At 33.1% G+C, this 17,658-nt stretch overlaps 1 protein-coding gene across 4 annotated transcripts in view; it reads left to right on the top strand.

Moving 5' to 3' along the window:
- Positions 1–17,658, top strand: part of LOC141456070 (irregular chiasm C-roughest protein-like) — a 921,342-nt gene that overhangs the window by 57,752 nt on the left and 845,932 nt on the right. For all 4 annotated transcript variants that reach the window (XM_074131679.1, XM_074131677.1, XM_074131678.1 and 1 more), the window contains exon 2: positions 15,309–15,366. The gene's annotated coding sequence lies outside the window, so the exon portion shown is untranslated. The remainder of the gene's footprint in view (positions 1–15,308; positions 15,367–17,658) is intronic.

The raw sequence follows: 17,658 nt of genomic DNA, 5'->3' as shown, positions 1-17,658 counted from the left end.
TAACAATTATTTTCCCCAGCTAAAGTTGAACTTATAATTCTACAGAAAATTGTAAGCTCTAATGACCTATAAAGACTCATTGTTCTCGTTAATGTTACTTCACGTCCAGCCGCTCTTTGCACCATATTACTACCACCTTCATTCGGTGTAGAATGTTAGTCAGGTATATCCAATTGTTTTGAAGAAGGCGTACAGTACTAAGAGAGCACTCAGACACTGCCAGCTTGTAGAGAGCTCAGGGTACTTCTCGTTAGCCGTACCCTGCTTGAGGTTTTTTTCATTACCCTCTAGAGAGAGGCCCGAAGGTGGTCCTAATTACTGCGAGGGAGGTTACAGCCTTCACTTTGATGACTCACATTCACTCACACTATATATATATATACGCGCTCAAACATACTAGTAAACACCAATCCTCTTTTTTGTAGCCTACATGTTTATTTCCTCAGAATGGCATTTAACATTGTACAAAACATTCAATCAAAAAAACACACCAAATCCACATTCACATAGAAATCCTTGTTCAGACAGTTTTGTAGCCGGTAACGTGATAAGCAAAAGTTTCATTAAACACCCCCTCTCGACCTGGGGAGCTTCGATATCTGTCAGTTTGGATTAGCAATGTGACAAATTTCCACTTAACATCCTACCTCCCACACTCATTCTGCTCTCCCTACTTTAGCAGGGTTAACGTCATCCCTGCTAACAGCCGATTTCCAAACGCATTCTATAGTCACCAAAGGAAATGAAAAGGAAAAAAGGGCAGAATGATGAAGGGTAGTTGAAGTTTCAAAGGGTGCGCACAAAATTTGTCAGTATCAAAGTTGTCCAGTAGAATTTAATTAAGTTTAATTATTATAAAACCTAATTTCATCACTTGCACCACTTCTAAAAAGCTGTGTCAATTTATTCCTTAAAACATTTATGAAATATGCCTTTAAAAAACAAATTAATATTTATTTTTTAAAGACTATTCTTTATTGCTTTAATTAAGAGACTTAATTGTGGTTTTAAAAGGTATTGTAAATGCATTAGAATATTTTCGGACATTCTTCGGATAAAAGCATCTTTAAGCCTTATTAAAAAAAGAAGTTTTGCAGCTTCAGATCTAAACAGAGGAAGCCGGTTTACTGTATCATTTATATTTCTATATACTATATAAACACCCAAGAAATGCAGCGCTATTACTAATTGATCTGTTAGATGTTTGCTTTAGATACTAGGTACACTATAAAATTCAAATCTCACTGCATAACAACCCGGCGCTGACTCGCTTCTTAATCAAAGCTATTCACCCAGGATGAATCGAAATTCTTTCGTTTAAATTTCTCAAAAAATAAAAACAGAATTTGAATTATTACAATAGCAAAGACACCTGATAAATCTTTCTAATGCGCATGGGCATCACTTTCACTGCCACTTTTGGGAACCTATATGCTATTAACTAAAACAATAGTAGCCTTGTACTGGTAGCGATTCTATCCATTGTTCGGTACAACTATTTAAATTTGAGTAAATTGGCTTTGGTAAATAGTTTCAATGTACTTTGCTGAGGAAATGAAAGTCGATATAACATGCTCATCAAATTTCCTATCGAGATATCTCTTTACATGCCTGATGGTGTTATATCGACACGGGGGGCGATTCAGTGGCCACCTCGTTCACCGGATTTGATACCTACGGACTATTTCCTTTGGGGGATACCTGAAAAACAAGGTGATTATTCATAACTTTTTTCTTTCTTTCCTTATTTCTGCTTATCTAAAAGCATTTCTAAATCTAGGTGTATCAGAATCAAGCCGGTATTGCATCTGTAGATGAACTAAAGCAGAGAATAATAGTGTACCTGTAACTCGGTTAAAGCCGAATCTATTTCTTTGGCAGTAAGGGACAATTGGCAGGAAAGAGCATGTTTATGTATCTCTAATGGTGTAGGCCATTTCGAGCATGATCTGTAATATTATAATGAGGAGTAAAATTTATAATAAAATAGTACTTTTCTTCTTATTCAATCAAAAAACCGTTATAATATTATCATTTTGACGTTTATTATAAGAATCATGTTTTCATTCATAACTTCTAAAATATCGCTCACAGAAAAAAACCGTTCAAATAAATTTTTCTTTAAAAAAATAGAGGAATCTATTTCTTAAATAAAAATCACACCTCCCTATTTGAAAAAATGAAGTTGGTGCCTGTATCTCGTTTCTGGAAGCTCCGAAAAAAATTTTACAAAGTAAATTTGGATTTCTAACAAAAAACTAAGGGAACAGGTATTTTTTAGTTTTTTTTCTAGCTATCTTAGTTTCCGAGAAAAAGTCGTTATCCATATAGCTTGGGACACCCTGTATACGAGTATGTATTATACGCATATTTTTCAACCAGCTAAAGGCAAACTGGATCTTAAAATTTGCATCCTTTTCAGGTAATTTTTATGTTTTCTCCCATATTTTCAATTTAATTAAGGAAAAATAATTAGACGTTTTTATTTATTAATTTGATCACATACCTTCGAAGTATAAGCAAACCCTATTGATTGCAAGATATACCTTGAAAAATTGAATTGGGTGCATAACTACACCACTTTCTAGATCTTTCATTAGCAAAAGCTTTTTTGGACAGACGATCATGATCGCATTATTGAATTTATTGAAAAGCTCCTTAAAAAAATGGTGCATTTCTTTTAAAGATTACAATAAAATTTTAGCGTAGATTTATATGGCCAAGTTCGACTGTAATTAATATTTATTTCGAATATTCTTCAAGTTTCAAGTTTGATGTATATTTCCAGCAAATAATTCAGTTTTAGCTAATTTTGCCAAAAAGGTTTTAACGAAATATTAAATATTAGCTTAATTTCTACTGTTTGTGGTTGGATTAGATGCAATGATGGAGGCATTTTGTAAGAAACCGGTTAGGCAAGTTTTATCCATTGATGAACTTAATATTAAATTTAAACTTCCTGTAAGCAGATAGATGGTAATATTTTCTATTCTTCTTCAACTTGAAAGTATGTTCAGCTTTTTCACGCAATAAAGCGGATGTAATTTAAAATTCGTAATTTATTAAGTTTATTTGTTAATGCCAATTTCATATATTATTAATTTTTTTTTTAATTTTTGCCTGAGCTTTCGACCTAGGGACTAGGTCATCTTCAGGGCTTACTGACAATATAATATTTTTAAATTATTATAATAAAGTTTGTTTGTCTTCTGTCGTGACTGTTATTAACTCTTCTCAATAAGCACTGAAGATTACCTTGTCCTTAGTCGAAAGCTTGGCGTTATGTCTGCAATGCGGGGAGGAAAAACCAAGGCCTGAGGAGCTTTACCCAGGGAGTCATTCTCCAGAATTAAGAGTCAGGGAGCCACAATAGATCCAAAGAGGTCGCAGTGGCGTAGGCCATGAGGCCGCCCTAATTTAATCTATTCTATTCTATGTCTGCAATTGGTAACAATCTTAGTTCCTTCGGGATTAACGAATCAGTCACCAACAACAATGAAAAATACCTTATTATACGTACGTATCAATCAAGTACTGTTATAAATACATCGATATTTAAAAACCCATATTTGTGTTAAAAATATTATCAATGTAAACTAATATGGGTAAAAAAAATATCGACTAATTGTTTAATTAAAAGAGATAAAACATTGGGACAGATTGTTTAATTAGTGTGTGGCAAAAACACATTTAGTTGAAGTCAAATTCTCTCCAATAAACTGATAAATCATTCTCTGATGATGGATAAAAATCTTAAATCGGCCAGAAACAATAAAAAAGAGGCTTGCTGTGACAAATAGAGTGAAATAAAACAATGTTTGTTTTTTTTGGCTATTTTCTGTTGATAAATTGGGACCCACAGTAAATTTAGTGTATGAATGAATTTCAGCGTAGAATTTCTTTGATCTCCGCGACTCTATAAAGGTAATTGCTTCTTTTTTCAGTTCAATATTTTGCATGAACTTCCATGTCTTCTACTAAGCTATTGCTTAATTACTCAAACATGATTTAATTTTAATTAGGATCTATATACACTTCTTCTTTTTTTTTAAACTTGTGTTTTAAAACTGTTGCGTTTCATTGAAAAATTATTAGAGAATAATGAATAAGGTTATGGATTTTATAATAAGAGTCGTAGGGCATTAATAAGGAAACGGGAATCTAAATTAGCTCGGGAAAAATAAAATGATAAGAAGCAAACAACTTGAAAACTTTAGCCGGTTGTTTGCCAATTAGGGAAACAGTAGCCTAAATTTACAATGCTAATTTTAATGTCCTAGGTTTTCAATTATTTAGAAGAAGTATTAGAAATTATGCAATAAATTGTCGCATAAATTTGTGTCCCGTGAGATTTTGTTTTATTTGATAATAAATTTTGTTAAGGTATATAATAAAACCCCTTATTAGAATAAAAACAAATTTAATTTCTCTTAAAAATTAATTAAAAACAAGAACAAATTAGACTAGCGATCTATGTTCAGTAGTAGCGCAAATTGCGAACAAAGTTATTGAACATGATTCTTATCCCTTATATAGAGCGCTTAAGTTTGATCTTGGGAACAATCATTACTTGCGTTGTAATTTGCCCCTGGAACACACGCGTTGGCTAATGAAGGCCCGAGCGGGTATATTGAAGTTAGGCAGCTCTGCTCCTTAGGGGCCGTACTTAAATTACGTAACGCAATTTAAAGAGCTTTTTAATCCCTCCCCCCCCCCCGATGTAACAGATCGTAACAAAATGTCAACCTCCCCTCCCCCCCTAGCCAAATGTACGTAATTTTTTGTTACCGACTTTTAACTTTTTTACCGACCTTATAAACTTGTACCATAAGTTAAATGATATAATACCAATAACTACCGTATAGCGCTAGTTTCAAGATGTATGAAGGTTGGCTATAGTAGAATTTGGCGCGAAAAATATCGTTAGTATTTTTCCATTAATGACCAAAAAATTATAGATTCAATTGGAAAAATTACGTACAAGCATTAAAAAAACCCCTCCCCCGAACCATAACGAATGGTAACAATCGAGCCTTACCCCCTCCCCCTTGCGTTCGTTACGTAATTTAAGTACGGCCCCTTACCAAAGAGCTGAAAATGATACTTGCCAATTGTGCAATGATATTGTAGCTGACGGTGTGTATCACTTTATAGCAAGCTGCCCGAGACTATCCGACATTAGGCTCGGATATTTTGGCCAGCTGCAACTATCTGGAGAGGAAGCATTGGCATACATGAACGGTCGTAACTGGGTCCCAACTGTTAGTTACATCAAAGCTGCGTATGTGCATGTTCTAAATTACTCATAGACTCTTATTTATTGTATGATTTGATTACGTATCAATTTATGTAAGAATTTAGAATTATACAGTAGTATTTTTACTTGATTAGCTCACTCTCTCTTAATTCTGTAATAATTAACATTAATACTTTTATTTTATATTTCTGCTGCTCATTTGGATTAATATTGTTCATAGTTTATTTAATTATCTTGAAGCATATTTTCTTCATTTCAATGGAATTTTTTCTTTGTTTTTTCGACTCCACCGACGGTCTATGACCATGGTAATGTCTTTTGATTGTTTTATTTTGAATTGTATTTTTCTTTATTAAGCATGTAACATTTATAAATAAAGACTTTAATAATAATAATAAAAACAAGAACATAACAATCAAATCACACCGGTTATGTAAACGGAAACAATCTGAAGTATTTTAATGGAGAGCAAAAGGTGGACTAGTCAGAAATTCGCTGGTACTGCTTGCATCCGGTATGCTGCAAGATGGGCCGGTTTTTTTTTTTGGTATTCCTCGTTAGGAGCATCTCTTTGTTAATGAGTACATTCCTTTGCAAACTCTGCTCCATCAAACACCACTTAAACATCATCTACAGCGAATACGTGATGAAGAATCTGACAGACATTGACGCCATAACGGATATAAGAGATCATTTGATGCGTTTAGTGTTATTGTTTACTGCAAATCATTAAAGCACATCCCTGTCTCCAGGTTATTATCTAGGGCAAAGAAAGAGTGCCGAAATAATATTTATTAGTACTAGAACCTCTTTAATTGCTTATATTATTATTCAGGTGTGAATGTTTTGGGAAGTTTATCGCAGTATTATCAATTTTATCATTTTCTATTATGTGAAGTTTCTTGAATTTGAGGGATTCACGTCTCCTTTATCGGCTAATATTTTTTTTGTTGGTTTTAAAGTCAGCTATTAAATTTATAATCGTTCAGAAACTTTTCTTAAATTAAAAGTCTCATCAAAAGATTGACTGAGAAAACATTTGAGAAATGTTTAAACCTGAAAAACGTCTACCTATCGACCAAGGAGGTTTCAATAATCTAACCTTCTCGGTGGTGCTTCTCAAGAGTAAACAGTCAGAACTCTCCTCCTAAGTGGAAGAAGGATATTACGATTTTGGCAAGAGAAGCCAAATTGCATGCTTATAAGACAATTTTAAGACTTATTGTGATGTACGGGACCGAAACGTGGGCTCTTACTAAGGAGGATTAGTGCTGCACGAGAAACAAGACAAATCTCCGAGACGAGACTTGAGCAACCGAGACCGAGACCGAGATCGAGACATGATATATGTCTCGTCGAGAAATCTCGGTCTCGTCTCGGTTTTTCAAATATTAATTTTTAGCTACAAAATTATAAAATTGTGTTCTTTATTAATAAATAATCATTACGGGTATTGAATTAATTATTAAAAGTAATTATATATGTTCAATATTACTACATCTATTTGACTTCGAATTACATAAGTAAAGTAAGCAAAGTAAAGTAATCGCCTATTTTTCAGGCGGGGCTTTACGTCCAACTACCAATTAGGTGTCGCGGACGGAGGCGACTAGCAAACTTACTTTACTGTAAATTTCTTCTACTAACCATTAAATAAAATCCAAGGCCTAAGACCGGGAATCGAACCCAGTACCACAATACTCATTAGCTTCGCAGGTATCGCACTATTTTCGTTTTTAAGATACTCTTTGCCTAAGCATTGATACATAAAAGAGCTTTTACTGAATCAGAAGTTAAAGAATATGGTCATTATCATCGCAGCTTGCGAAAATAATCTTTCCGATGGCACTGAAGTTGCACAGATACTAAAAATATCTTTTGCCATTCTAGACAAATTTTTGAAGGAATTCTCAAGTGTTTTCCACCATTCTGAGGTGTATTTTTTATTTCACGAATCGACTTATTATAGGAGGCAGATATGTTATTTGGGTCTTTCATTTGGCGCGTTTTTAACATCTTTTTGAAATTATATAAAGATATATAACAGTAATAGTAACATATGATGCATTGAAGTATAAGTAGTTGTCTTCTTTTACACACATTTTCATTACCAATATATAAATTAAAATAATTATTAGAAAATAATAACATTTTTTGAAAAGATTATTAATAGCAAACCACTTAAAGAATTTTATTGGTATAAATGTATTTATTAGCATGTTTGTTTTTATTAGCGTGAATGTATTTATTGGCGTGAATGTATTTATTGGCGTGAATGTATTTATTGGCGTGAATGATTGTATAACTGTATAGTATTTAGTTGTAGGTATAGCTATTGTAGCGGGTGTAGGAATATTTATGAGTACTACACCCAGTTAGAATTAAGGACTATTAACAGGGGAAGGAATATTTATAAAAGTACTTCCCTTCAAGAGCAAATAACCTTTTGGCCAAGAAATAAACGAGTTGAGTCTACATGATATACTATAGGGAAGCACATCGATAATTTACTTACAATTATTTTAATTTATCTTACTGATAAGAGGCATACCTAAGGGTTTAGATAACCCTGAAATGAGGAAAATGTAAGGGATGGCAACTATGTATCCATCCTCCCCCTCGTCGACTGAGTCGATGATGTAAGAGGGGATGTATGGAGGCATTGTTCGTTACCTGGAGCTCCACTAACCTTGCTGGTCAAGGTTCAGCGTCGGATGCGCATGGGTTACAAGAACAACCGCCATCCCAAGTAGTGGAGTAATATGTTCGAGAAAGAACAGATATTAGAGGCGCTAATAACCTCAGCTGTTGATGCGCCCAAAAAAAAAAAAAAAAAAAAAAAATAGCAAACCACTTTTAATACTTAAACAAAAATTCAAAAAAACTGAGACCGAGACCGAGATATCTCGTGCAGCACTAAGGAGGATGAACGTTTTCTTAATATCTGGGAGAGGAAAATTTTAAGAAGAATATATAGCCCCGTTAATAAAATAAGGACCAACAGGGAAGTTAGAGATCTTTATGCTGATCAGGACTTAGTTGGTCTTATCAAACAAGGAAGAATTAAATGGTTAGGTCATTTGGAACGAATGGATGAGGAAAGAATTGCCAAGAAACGTCCTGTAGGGGCTAGAAGAAGAGGTAGGCCCCGGATGAGATGGCTCGACAGTGTTGAGCAGGATTTGAGAGATCTGGGTTTGAGAAGATGGAGATGGACGGCCCAAGAGAGAGAGAGACGAATGGCGCAAGATTATTGAGGCGGCCATGGACTGAAGTGTCAAATAAGATGAAGAAGAAGAAACGTTAACAGGCAGCACACTCTTGAGTAGAAAAAAGATACATCCACTTCAACCTTAAGAGTCCATAGTTTAGCCCATCGATAGAGAAGCCAATGTCGAGGTCTTTTCCCTGGCAAACCGACTTCCACCATTTCGCATCAGTCCACTATAAGATTGGACTATAGTCCGACACTGAAGTGACATAAATGAGTTATTTTTTGGATAGAAAATTTGGGATTTGTATTTTAGAATTTTTTCGAATAAATGGTATGTTTTAAATAGATTCGATGCATTGTATTAAAATTTGACCTGTCAAAAAGGGGGTCAAAAACGAAATATTTAAGGTTGTATTTTAATTTAAATTGTTATCTCACCTTTATATTCCCTCTGGGCCAACTAAATTAGCCGTAAAGGGGAAAATATGCGCAGTAAAATTGCATACTTGAAAAATTTTTAAATCTGGTTTCTGTTTTGTATAATAAATATATGCAAAAAAAAAAAATTAAATTCTTTTTGTAGAATTTTTTCTCTTTTGTAGAAGCTAACTGAAATGAGATAATATGTTTGATAAGGGGAAAAAATTGTGTAGCTATTTCCAAGTGCAGAGGTACTATAAGGGCGGATGATATTATGAAAGGGCTCTGTCTATCCAACCTTGTTACTATTACGCTATTCATTGGCTGATCCTTCTATTCTTATCAGCAGTCACAGATCAAGGAATCCTCTATGATGAAATGAATCTAGTACAAACATAGTAGATTCTTGTCTCTTTAGTACAAAAATTTAAATATTTATAAAATAGCTTTTGGGTGTGCATATGGTTCACGCTATTTGAGATTCGAAATGTGGAAAAAGTATAGTTTGTTATTTAAATAATAGTCACAAAATTTTCTCTTGCGATTGTTTTTGAGGTTCTAAATTATGCAATTTTACATCATCATGCACTTTAAAATCCTGTATACAGTAAAACTAATTCTCATGCGGAAATTGCACTAATGAAGGTTATTGATAAACAGGTAAAGTAAGTAAAGTAATTGCCTTTTTTTTTTCAGACGGGAACTACCAATTAGGTGTCGTGGACGGAGGCGACTAGTAAACATTTTTTACTTAAAATTTCTTTGATTAACCATTAAATAAAATCCAAGGCCTAAGACCGGGAATCGAACCCAGTACCACAATACATATTAGCTTCACAGGTCTCGCCTCTAACCGCTAGGCTACCGTGGCGCCTGATAGACATGTTATTAGTAGGGTCAATGTTTAGGAATGCATCTAGAGCACCTCAAAATGGAAGTTTTTTTTTGTTAAAAACTCAAACAGCACGATCGTCAGGCTCGCATTACCTTCTCATACTTGTAGAATCAGAAAAGATAGAAGTAGATAATGGATTATAAATTATTATTGGTATATTTTTTTACGATAGTTGGTAAACCTGCGTAATGGTGTCGAATCAGAAAAAAGTTAAAAAAAAGGTAATGTTAGCTAGAGACAAAGAGAGCATGGTTAGATTCTAGTTGAATCAGTACTACGCCACTAAATGGGCAATTCTCGCAAAAGCCGCAATAGTTACTATGGTAATGGACATAAGCCAATAACCTTTAAGGGCTCTAAGTAGCGTTTCTTGTACGTGTTCCTTTTCTCTGCACTACTTTTCCGTTAATGTGCCCTTTATAAGAAAGGAAATAAAAAAAATGTATACTTTTCATTTGTTTTATAAAATCGTCGGGAAAACTAAAGTGTGGCATCATTTAATGTAATGGCTCCTCTTCTTGTGATAATGATAATATAATAATAATTTGGGAATGTATTAGCTAATTGGTTAGCGCACTGAATTCCTAAGTGGTAATCTCAGGATGGAATCCAGTCTGCTGGCCCTTAGATTTTCTCTGCCTTAGAGCTACTCACAGCTCTGTGTCCGGCGATGGTCAGTGTTGTCTGTTTCGTCTGTTACTAGAGTACACTTTCCAGAGGCCGACAGTGCTCTGGAATAATAAACTACTCCGATAAGAGCCGCATCAATTTAATATTTTTGATTTATGCAAAATCTAAATCAAATTATGATATCCACTAATTTCACTTAATCTTTTTTATCAGGCGCCACGGTAGCCGAGCGGTTAGATACTAGGCCTGTAAAGGTAACATGTATTGTGTGGTACTGGGTTCGTTTCACGGTCTTAGGCCTTGGATTTTATTTAATGGTTAATAAAAAGAAATTTACAGTAAAGTATGTTTGATAGTCACCTCTGTCCACGACACCTAATTGGTAGTTGGATGTAAAGCCCCGCCTGAAAAAATAGACGATTACTTTATTTTACTTTTACTCGTTTTTATCACCCAGAAATGGGTATTTAAATTGTCAGAAGCAAAATCAATGCAACAAAGTCACGTGTGCCTTCTATGCAGTCAGTCAAGTAGAATGTATTTTTCCGTTTTAAGCTCAAATTACCTACATTAAAAAAAAAAAATCGAGATATTTATGCCATAGCTGCACACAGTTGGCAGTAATGTTACTTTTCCCAAGGCAGGAAATCCAAGATTCGTATTTTAGTAAAATGATACTTCTCTTAAGAAATTAAGCAAAAATAAACATTATGATGATGAAAGTAAAACATTTCTGATTCATTGTTCAAGTTAGGAAATGGAATCTTCACACCACACGAGTGCAGCGATGAAGTTGCAAAAGTTAACTTGAACGTAATTGCTATGTTGGAGAATGGCTTCAGCTTGGTTATTCCACACATCTTGCTGGCAGATTTCAAGCGCTCTTATTGACCCATCTTTACAAGCTAGTAGCCGAAGGATCCTTCAGTTGCTAAACTTTGATTTAAAATTTTTGCTCTAAACGAGCTAAATTATTCGGCCCTCTCTCAACATTCGTTTTTCTCTGAATGTCCGATATTTTGAGTTCCTCTAAAAACGAATAACTCGGTTACAATTTGCACTTTACTTACCACACGAGCATTCCTTTTTTGCTGAATTCTACCCAGAAGAAGCAGAAGATAGCCCACATGTTCTCTCCCTTCATGCGCCATCATTACGTTGCTATATAAATAAACTCTAACTCCTCAACGTAAGTTCCACAGAAATGTTGCGCTATACTTGTAAACAGTGACTAGACCTTTATTTTTTTGGAGATGAAATAGAACTAGGAAATTGTAAGAATGTTTTTGTAACTATATTCGCAGTTTCGCAACACATTTTCCTTCTACATATAAATATATTTTTTAGTGTCGCTTTTCCTGACGAGCATAATGTTATCTCTTGACTTGAGCGATATTCAGTACCGCCTCCTGCCTCGTTATTACTCTTCCCAGTTCTATTTTATCATTTTAACTTTGTCCCTACATTTTTATATCTAACTCCGTGTTCTTTTTTTAGTACATACTGTTACCGCCGTTTCATTCTCGCAGGACTTATTTTTTGTCGCTCCACTACGTTGACTCTGTTTTTAAACTCTCAGACGTTATCCCAAATTCCACTTTTTACCTCCAACAACTGGCCATTTTATTTTCTTTTTATTGCAAAAAGTAAATATATCGTTCTATAAGAAAATATTTCATCTGAAAATTTACATACGAAAAAATATTTTAAAAAATTAAAGTCGCTTGAGTTTATAGGAAATGATTTCCATGTTCAGTGTTAACAACTTGAATAAAATTTTGCATATTTCTGTTCCAATCAGGTAAATTCGCTTTTCACATTACTTTTCTTTCAGTAACCTTCACTTCTACTCTTTTAAAGAACATAAATTTAAAATATTCGTTGAATCTTTATTATATTCATTGAATATTCATAATTTCCAAATAATAGAATGTACTACACTCTTTTCTATTAATAATTAAAATCAATCATTGTTTTATGAGGTTTGAAACGGAATTATTTCATAATCCAGACGGTAATCGTCAACCAAGAAAGTAGAAAAGGAGTTAATCTCACTTTTATTTAGTAACTACATGCTAGTGGACAAGTTTTACCTAATAAATTATAATCTACGGTCAATGTTAGGTAGACGTGTTCTACCTGTTGAAAAGAATGATTTGTTAACGACAACCTATTCTTATGTTTTAGTTCGTATCTTAAACAAAAAAAAAAAAAATCTTGTTCACTATTTTTCATTCTTGCTGTAACAGGTAAATTAATAAATAATGTTTTGTGATTTATTTAAATCTTTTTCTCGTATCTGAATATTTATTATCAAATTAACTTTGAGTTCGTGTACTCCTTGAATTTTAAACTGAGAATGAGTTCAAGATGAATTCGAAACGTTTCTGATAGAAAAAGAACTTAATAATCTTATAATCGTATAACTATGAAATATAATAATAATTCAAAATATAAACGTATCCTAAAAAACAGTAACAATATGCATTAAGGTAGCACTGGTTAACAAGTTAACTAATTCTTTCAAATTGGAAATATCCCATCTGTTAAAGAACATATCACAATTAGACTTCATAAGGCTGGAAACATAGTGGAGCGGCGAGCAAAGCGGCGATGATAGCTGCTTCAAATCAAAGAGAGCGACGAGCAGCGAGCAAAGATTCGCATGCACATAGTGACGAGTTTAGTCGCGTTCTCCTTTTGTCAAAACAAGATGGAGGAACTATTTTTATATGAAAATTCTTCGTTGAAACTTTGGTATTTGCAGCAGCTTAGTAGTAGGAGCTGCAGTGTACATGACATAAATAAGTCTAGAAATGAACTTGGTGAATTTCATTACTTGTACCAACAACTTCGGGAGCATCCTGGCAAGTTTCATGCGTATTTTCGAATGTCTATATCAACATTTGATTACATACTAGCCCAGTGTAACCCCATTAATCAAAATCAAATTTTATTGTTTTTGAATAATACAACTCACAACAAAAGTTAGGCACAATATAGAGAAATCAACTAAATTATTAACTAAATACAAATGTGTGTAACCCCATTAATCCTAGCAGTTACTTTAAGGTTAGAAAAAATAAATAAAAAAATAGAAATATATGCAGAATTAAAGAAATTAGTCAATTAAAAAAAAAAAATTATTAAATCACTGTAAATTAATGTTGTTCATCTGAAAAACTGGAGTAGTAGGACGCTACAGCAGTAGGATTGGAGAATTCGTCCTGATCAGAAGTAGTAGGACGTGAAAATGTAATTTAATTTTGCCTAGTATTTAGATGAAAGTTAGCATTAAGGGATTGAGCACCAAATTAAATGTAGCAAAAATTACCTGAATTCTCCATTAACTACTAATTGTTAATTAATTTTAACTATTAATTATTAAAAACTATTGTAGCTTCACAAATACTATGGCCCCACAGAGGTTTCTTTAAACAAACTAAACCAATAAATGTAACAATATCCATAACCTTTGAAAAATAACCTTTATAAATTGAGCGCGATGAGAGCGAAGAAATCAAACATGTCATAACGCTTTGCTCCACTCTCTATAGATAGCGTTGCTCTATCTTCGCTTTGCTCGCCACTATGCGCGGTCCCATATGTTTACTTGTGTTTGATTTCGCCGCTTTGCTCTTCGCTATCATCGCCGCTTTGCTCGCCGCTCCACTATGTTTCCAGCCTATAGATAGCGTTGCTCTATCTTCGCTTTGCTCGCCACTATGCGCGGTCCCATATGTTTACTTGTGTTTGATTTCGCCGCTTTGCTCTTCGCTATCATTGCCGCTTTGCTCGCCGCTCCACTATGTTTCCAGCCTATAGATAGCGTTGCTCTATCTTCGCTTTGCTCGCCACTATGCGCGGTCCCATATGTTTACTTGTGTTTGATTTCGCCGCTTTGCTCTTCGCTATCATCGCCGCTTTGCTCGCCGCTCCACTATGTTTCCAGCCTAAGGGAGGACTCGTATTATAACAATATTAAATAACACCAACAGCCATGTTTAGACTAACTTTTTGCTTTTATTGTAAATAAAAATTAATTAAAACCCCACTTTTGTGGGTAAGTCTATAGAAACTGACATTTGTGAACAGTTATCTTTGAATTAATTTCTTGCTGCATTCTTCGCTTCCACTGTTTCAAGGAATTTTTTGAGAAAAATTTTACAAGAATTTGAAATATTCTTTAAATCTTTTAAAAACATTGCATATTTCTACAATGGAATTACTGTACAAGAATTTTATTTGAACAAGTGTTTTTTTTGAAGTTATTACAGTTATACTTTGGTTGATCTTCCACTTTTTTCAGCTTTATTATTGTTACGGTGAGAATTATAGTTGTTAGGGTGAAAGCAGAGTTATAAAAATTATATTTCTTCTAACAACCAGAATCACAATGATCAGTTCTTCGAAATTATATCTCATTATAGTTATCCTACTTTAATAATAATTTCTTTTAGTGCTTCTTTTTCACTTATAGAAATGCTTTATAACGGCCACTATCGTTAGCCTTGCTCCTCCTATTTATAACAGGGTACATTCCTCTTATTTTTTCTTTTTCACAAAGCATCTACCTCTTCTTCATTGCAGGAGCCTTCGACGTCGCAACTATCCATGGTTCCATTCAACATAATTTACCTGAATTACGAACTATTGTTTGTGAAATGTCGGAAGTATAACCTAAAACACTATATTGCGTTTTCTTTATTTTTGCTTTAATAATGCTGCAAAAAAATTACTTATAGTTTTTTAAGTTGATGAGAGGCCTACAGGGTCATGTTTGAGATGTTAAGTCCATTTTAGTTGTAAAACTAAATGAATAATTATTTAAGAAAAAAAACTTAATTCTCTTTAAACTTAGCAATTTTTATATAATTTGTTTTATTTTTCAGCATCTACCGTGCAAGGATTATTAGGTTTTGTGCTACAGTGAGCAGCTCGTAAATTTACGTAAGTTATTTTTTCCTTAATTTATATCGTTATTAATCCTTTGTCCATATTGCCATTGATGGGAGTTTTAAAATGGTATAGCTATTCTTCAATGAAGAATACCCGTTTTACTCGCGGGTTGTTTTAGTAAGACTGTTGCCAATTTTGCTATGCCACATTTTGACGTATTGTTGGATATCCATTCTCAACTCTGCTGGCTGAGGAGGATTAAGTGACTTAACTCTGCTCCGATTCCTCATAACTAATTTGTTGCGTTTCACGTTCAATATATAATTTTACTAGAAGAAAGATACTCGTCATTTAGTTTAGCCAATTCTTTTAGAAATAGTTTACCCAAGTGAGTACCTGCAATTTACGCTCGTTCTCTAAGTTAGTGCTAATGTTAGTCATTAATCTCTTAGTCAGTTGTATTATGTTGAATTATATTTTGCCCTTCAGTCACCCTAATCAAATCACTGATATTCAGCTCGTGCCTATAAATTAATAGCTCTAAAATCTCGTATAGCAGGAGGTAGCGGTTACTCATCTCATTAACCACATCGTACAGCTGACTGCCACAGTCATACTACTACATTTCATCTATTTCAGAATTTTATTGAGATGCTTATCATTCCCTCACTTGAAGCTTTCAGTCGTTGTTATAATTAATAATGATAATGATAATTTATAATTTAATTATAAGCATGTCCATTAGGGTGTTTCAAAAAATGATGACTTTTAAATTTTAAAGAACGCCGGGCGGAAAATCAAAGTTCATTTAAAAACAAAAAGTTTCGTCCGCAGTAGAGCAAAATCGATTAATATTTAGAGGTCGCTACCATCGATCAAAAAATTTTTGTTTTGCTTTTTTTTATATATATATATATACAAAATCCTTACTAAATGATTTGTATCTTTTAAAATTATTAGCAAAACATGTAATTGTACAAAGTTTATTTAAATATAATTTGCTATAAAGACAATGCAGTTGGAATCATTTTGATAGCCTTTTTATTTTCAAAGTTATGAATAATTAAAGTAGCTGTATTTTAAAAAAAAAATATTAAGAAAAATGTACTTTTTTGAAAAATTTCGATTAATTAACGTTAAAATCACTTCATTTTTTATGTGTTTCGTACAGAATTCAAAAAACAAATAATTTTGGTTACTGAAACGTCTAAATTAGGGAATATTTTGCATTTATTGTTATAATTTGGAAGTGATTGATAGTAAATTAATTTCATAATTAATTAAAAATACAGCTTCTTTAATTATTCATAACTTTGAAAATAAAAAGGCCATCAAAATGATTCCAACTGCATTGTCTTTATAGCAAATTATATTTAAATAAACTTTGTACAATTACATGTTTTGCTAATAATTTGAAAAGATACAAAACATTTAATAAGGATTTTTTATTAAAAAAAAAAAAAAGCAAAACAAAAATCTTTTGATCAATGGTAGCGATCTCTAAATATTAATCGATTTTGCTCTACTGCGGACGAAACTTTTTGTTTTTAAATGAACTTTGACTTTCCGCCCGGCGCTCTTTAAAATTTAAAAGTCATCATTTTTTGAAACACCCTAATGTCCATGTAACAAATAATATTGCAATTATGTCAGATTTGTGTTTTGAATTCCATAAGAAATATCTCTTTGTAGACCTCACAATCCGATAAAGTGGTTTCTACAATTTAATCGCTCTATACAATTTTTTGTATGTGTGGTCATAAATTGGCTATTTCGATTGGATGTCTGACAATGTGGTCTGACAATAAGCTTTTGTACCAAATCTATCATTCGGAAAAACACACATTCCAGGATTCGAATTTCCTTTAAAATTGCTCGGAAATAATTTTGCGTAAAAGACAGTCATAATGAGTGTCCCATACTAGTCTTCATTATTTATTTAGTTTCTTATGCAATTTAGTCCATCTTATCTTATATTAAAGTAAATATGTTTTAAAAAAAGAAGAGAAGAATCAGAGAAATCGCCTTAGAAATTGTTACAAGGGGAAGCCATCTTTAGGCCAGATTTATTTTTTTTTTTTTAAAAAAAGAATTTAATCTAAGCTCTTTTAGAATAACCTGAGCTCATATAATTATCCTTATCCCTAGGGGATAAAAAGTCATTTATTTTAGTCCAAATGTTAGAAGTACAGACGATCCTCACTACTCAGCCTAAACTCAACTTAATTCTTCAATTTCTATTAATAAAATTCTATTAATAGGATGATTTTGCGAATTAAAATTTGCAGTAATCCTTCTACATAACCCATTACAATGTCGCATGTTAGTTACAAAATGAGTGAA

Source organism: Rhodnius prolixus, unplaced genomic scaffold, assembly GCF_049639745.1.
Source record: "Rhodnius prolixus isolate KJV_2025 unplaced genomic scaffold, Rpr scaffold_4, whole genome shotgun sequence".
In the NCBI taxonomy this organism is placed as follows: Eukaryota; Metazoa; Arthropoda; class Insecta; order Hemiptera; family Reduviidae; genus Rhodnius; species Rhodnius prolixus.
Note: the sequence above shows the minus strand (reverse complement) of the source record. Positions and strands in the feature narration are given on the sequence as shown.